Here is a 5,039-nt window from a genome sequence, read left to right as displayed (position 1 = left end):
GTCCAGATAGGGTGGAAAGGGGCAAAAGTTCATCTCAAAGTCTCAAGAAATAAACCTGAGAGTCCAAAGGTGAGTGGGGGGAAGGGTGAGCCACAGGTCTTGGCCATTAAGTCCTTCATCTACTGGCAGCCTGACATCTATCAAGGCCCTTCACTTGAATGGGTGTCCGGATGGTGTGAGAAGGGGTCTTTTTTTATTTCTTTTAAAGAATTATTATTTTTTAATTTAACTTTATTTATTTATTTTGGTTTGACCAGAGAGGAACAGAGTGAGAGTGGGGGTGGAGTGAGAAAGCAAGGCACCAGGTCCAGGACTTGAATCATGGTCAGCCATGTGGGAGTTCAGTACCCTTAACCACTACCTGCTGGCCCTTGTTTGTAGGTCTTTGTGGAACCTCCATATTGTTCTCTACAGTGACTACACTAATTTACATTCCCACCAACAGTGTAGGAGAGTTCCCTTTTCACTGCAGCCTCGCCAGCACTTATTCTTTATTTTTCTAGTCAACCATTCTGACTGGGGCTAGGTGGTATTTCATTGTGATTTTGAATTACATCTCCCTTATGATAAAGGATGTTGAGCATTTTTTTCATATGCTTTTTAGCTGTTAATATGTCTTCCTCTGAGACTTGTCTATTCAGCTCATTTGCCCATCTTTTAATTGAGTTGATTTTTTTTTGGGGGGGGGCTCTGGGAGTAAGCTGCTTGAGTTCTTTGTATATTCTGGTTGTTAGTCGCTTATCTGAGACATAGTTCGCAAATATATTTTTCCATTCCAAGGATTGTCTCTTCACTCTAATTATTGTCTCTTTTGATATGCAGAAGCTTTTTAACCTTATGTAATCCCACTTGTCTACGTTTGGGATTATTGGCTGTGTGTTGGGTGTTTTATTTAAGAAGCCTTTGCCTACTTTGATGTCTCCAAGAGTTTCCCCTTTGTTTTTCGCCAATAGCTTTATAATTTATAGTTTGACGTTTTATGTTTAGATCTCTTATATATTTTGAGTGAATTTTTGATAATGATGAGAGATAGAAGCCCAGTTTCGTTTTTCTTCAGGGGAATCTCCAGTTTTTCCAGCACCATTTGCTGAAGAGATTGTCTTTTTTTTGGTTTTTTGGTTTGTTTGTTTGTTTGCTATAGGGCGTGTGCTCTCACCAGAAAGACAGAGAGAGTCAGAGAGACAGAAGGCAAGAAATCACCCCCCCTGGGGGGATGGCCATGCTGCAATTCCTTCTCCTCCATTCTCTCAGGATCTTGGGCACGCACGCACACTTGCCTGGCATGAGTTTAAGCCACCGGGTCTGGGACTCGAATCATTGTTCACTACATGAGAGTTCAATGACATAGCCATTATGTTAACTGCTGGTCCCGAGATTGTCTTTTTCCCACTGGATTATCTCTTTGTCAAAAATCAGCTGGTTGTATGTTTTATAGTTTATTTCATGGTTTTCAATTCTGTTCCATTGGTCTACATGACTATTTTTATGTCAGTACCATGCTGTTTTGCTTATCACAGCTTTGAAATATATTTTGGGGTCAGAAAGTCAGATACTTCTTACCTTATTCTTTTTGTGCAGTGTTGCTTTGGCAATATGAGGCCTTTTTTGATTTCAGAAAAATTTTATGATTGTTTTTCCTAATTCTGGGAAGAATATCTCTGGTAATTTGATTGAGATTACATTCATTAAAGTTCTAAATTAATTGGGTAGAATTGACTTTTTTTTCTTTTGTTTAAAATTTATTTTATATTCATTTGCTGTATATTACAAAGTGAATTTTCTCATCCAGAATATACTGAATAGTTGCCCAATCAAAGATATTGCTGTACCTATTATCTTCAACAGATAATTTTCTATTTTGTGTTTCTTAACAGTTTTAGGTCTTCATTTTTCCCCTTGATTGCCCCCACACACACACACACACAAACCTTCTGCATTTCCCACTCTCCTCCCATGCTGTCTCTGGTACCACAGTTGCTATCCATGCCCTTATTGTCCAATATTTCATGTCTACACTCTATAGCAAAAGTGGCATTTTGATTATATGAATTCTTCCAATGCAGGAACATGAGATGTCTCCCCTTTTTGTATCATTTTCAATTTCTTTTTAAAGTTTTTCATAGTTTTCCTTGTAGATGTCTTTGACTTCTTTGGTTAGGTTTATTCTTAGTTATCTTTTATTTTTGGTGGCTATTGTAAATGGGATTGCTTTCTTCAGTTCTACCTCAGTATGTTCATTGTTGCTGTATAGAAGGTATAGATTTTTGTATGATGGTTTTGTATTCTGCCACTTTACTATATCCATTACTTACGGAAGTTTTTTGGGGGATTCACGTGGGTTTTCTATGTATATAATCACATCATCTGCAAATAGAGATAATTTCTCTATTTGAATGCCTTTTCTTTTATTCTCTTGTTTGATTGCATTGGCTAAGACCTCCTGCACTATATTGAAAGGGAATGAAGAAAGTGGGCAGTCTTGTCTTGTTCTAGTTTTTAGTAGAAAAGATTTCAGCTTTCCTTCATTCAGTATGATGTTAGCTATGGGTTTTTTCATATATGGCTTTTATTGTGTTGAGAAATATCCCTTCTATGCCAATTTTGCTGAAAATCTTAATCATGGAGGGATGTTGTAGTTTATTAAATGCCTTTTCTGCATCAATTGATATAATCTTGTGGTTTCTATCTTTCCTCCTGTTAATATGATGTATTAGATTTATAGTTTTGCGTATGTTGAACCACCTTTGCATCCCTGGAATAAAGCCCACGTGGTTATGGTGTCTTATATATATACATATACACACACACACACACACACACACACACACATATGTGTTGTTGGAATCAATTTACTAGTATTTTGTTGAGAATTATTGCATCTGTATTCACCAGACATATTGGTGTGTAGTTTTCTTATTTATTTATTTATTTACTTACTTACTTATTTCATTTTCTTCCATACATTCAACCACATTATTATTTGTCTTACAAAATAGATATTTCAACAGGTGAACATTTCTCTTTAGTAGTGTTGATAAAACTATGAAATATCTTCAACAGATAATACCACACCTCTTTGTGCCATTAATGCTTTGAGTTTTCTTTCTTTCTTTCTTTCTATTTTTTTTTTTTTTGTTATGTCCTTGTCCGTTTGGGAAATGAGAGTGATGAAGGCTTCATAGAATGATTTTCAGAGGATTCCTTCCTTTTAGATCTTTAGAAATAATTTGAGTTGAACAGGGGTTAGTTCTTTAAAAGTTTTGCAGAATTCAGAGACGAAGCCATCAGGACCTGGTATTTTCTTTGTTGGGAAACTATTACTGATTCAACCTCATTCCTTGTTATGGGCCCATTCAGGCTTTCTGTGTCTTCCTTATTCAATCTTGATAGATATTATGTGTCTAGAAATTTGTCCATCTCATCCAGGTTTTCTTGTTTGTTGGCACATAGCTACTCATAACTATTCTCTCATGATCTTTCGCTTTTCCATTATGTCTGTTTTTATACTGCCTGTTTCAGTGCTAATTTGATTTATTTAGTTCCCTTTTCTGTTCTTAGTTAGTCTAAGTAATGGTTTGTCAATTTTGTTTATCGTCTCGAAGAACTGGCTTTTGTTTTGTTTTGTTTTGTTTTTCTGTATAGTTTGTTTATGCTTAGTTTCATGTATTTCTGCTCCAATTTTTATTATTTCTTTTCTCTTGGTATTTTGTTGTTCTTCTTCTTCCCATACCCTGAGGTGTACTGTTGCCACCTTTCAATTTTTTTTGGTGGGGAGGGGCACTAATTGCTGTGAACTTCTCCCTTATGACTGCTTTTGCCATGTCCCATTGGTCATGAAAATTCATGTGCTTGTTATCACTGGCTTTAATAAATCTTTGGCAAACTCTTTATCAACCTGGAAGCTTTGAACTTGCTGTTCCTCTGCCAAGAGCATGCTTCCCTTGGCTTTACCCTAGCCAGGAATATTGGTAGCTGATAGCCCTCAGCTTAGTCTCTGTCCAGCCACTGCCATAAGCCAAAAAGAACTATCTGCCTCAATTCCGTGTTCCTTGTATAGGGGTAGATCTCATTCAAGAACTTTTTGAGGTTGGGGTTGAAAGTCTGGTCCCCATGTCTAAAGGTGAAACAGTTCTGAAGGGTCATCCCAGTTTCAGAGCTCTCTGGGGGATCAGCTGTGATCATTGCTATGACTATATCATACTTCACCTCTGCCTGGTCCCGCTTCCTTTACTTCACCACTCTCGATGTTAATTCCAACAGTTTCAGATGTTTCAGGATTCTAAGGGAGATCCTTGATACATATGCTTCCTGTACTCAAAGCTCTAACTCAGAGTTAACTTTCCCAAGAATAGACAACCTGACCTCAAACCATCCCTTATAAAACATAAGAGGTATTCTAAGTTTGGGAAACAGAAAGGCCATGAGTACTGATAGTTAAAACATAAATGTAACAGAAAATAGTTTCCTTAGAATATTGTTTAGAAGTGGTAAACTGGGAAACTTTGAAAGGAGGTCAACATGATCCTGTGATAAAAAGAAATAGCAAGAACAAAAATATTTAGTTTAGACTTAGTTTTAAGGGTGTTTTAGCTGACAATTACTTTAGAACTGGAGATCCACAGAAGTGCTGTCTCCATTTGTGGTAAGTTTTGCAAGGATAGACCAAAAGTTGATATTTTTAATGCTTAAATAATTCATAAACATTGGTAAATAAAATATAAATACTTTGAAAGACATAAATGTTTAATGATGTGAGTAGACAATTCAAAATAAATAAATAATATGAATAATCTCTAGTAATAAAGAAAGTAATTAAAACAAAGCAGCATTTTCCCTACTAAATTACAACACATTAAAAATTATAAAATGCCTAACATTGGTGAGATTTCAAAGAAACATACTATTACTTACTGCCAGTGGGGTGCAAATTGGCACAGAGTTTTGGGGAAGCACTTTAACATATTAAACTAAAAGATTAATCTTCTTCATAAGTAATTCCATTCCTTGGAATCTATCCCATAGAAATTCCAAATGTAGGG

The sequence above is a fragment of the Tupaia chinensis genome, unplaced genomic scaffold, assembly GCF_000334495.1.
Source record: "Tupaia chinensis unplaced genomic scaffold, TupChi_1.0 Scaffold000248_1, whole genome shotgun sequence".
Classification (NCBI taxonomy): Eukaryota; Metazoa; Chordata; class Mammalia; order Scandentia; family Tupaiidae; genus Tupaia; species Tupaia belangeri.
The sequence above is the reverse complement of the archived record's forward strand: the minus strand, read 5'-3'. Positions refer to the sequence as shown.